General features: G+C 57.5%; 1 protein-coding gene across 1 annotated transcript in view; it reads left to right on the plus strand.

The window, feature by feature from the left end:
* The window catches only part of LOC144222762 (uncharacterized), a 78,249-nt gene that overhangs the window by 6,671 nt on the left and 71,366 nt on the right, over positions 1-212 (plus strand). The window lies entirely within an intron of this gene.

Below are 212 nucleotides of genomic sequence, written 5' to 3' on the forward strand. Positions count from 1 at the left end.
GGCCACCGCTGCTCTTCTAAAGGGCTCACCTCTCTTCTGCCATTTTACCAGGACACAGGAGGCTCTCCGGCTCTCCCGCTCCCTCTCTCTTTCTCTCCCTGCCCCCAACTCAGCCGAGGCTTTTTCCTGTCTCTCAACTCCACCAGCGCAGCAACTAGCTGAGCTGCTTGCGAGAGAGAGAGAGAGAGAGAGAGAGAGAGAGAGAGAGAGAG

The sequence above is a fragment of the Crocuta crocuta genome, unplaced genomic scaffold, assembly GCF_008692635.1.
Source record: "Crocuta crocuta isolate KB4526 unplaced genomic scaffold, BGI_CrCroc_1.0 scaffold620, whole genome shotgun sequence".
In the NCBI taxonomy this organism is placed as follows: domain Eukaryota; kingdom Metazoa; phylum Chordata; class Mammalia; order Carnivora; family Hyaenidae; genus Crocuta; species Crocuta crocuta.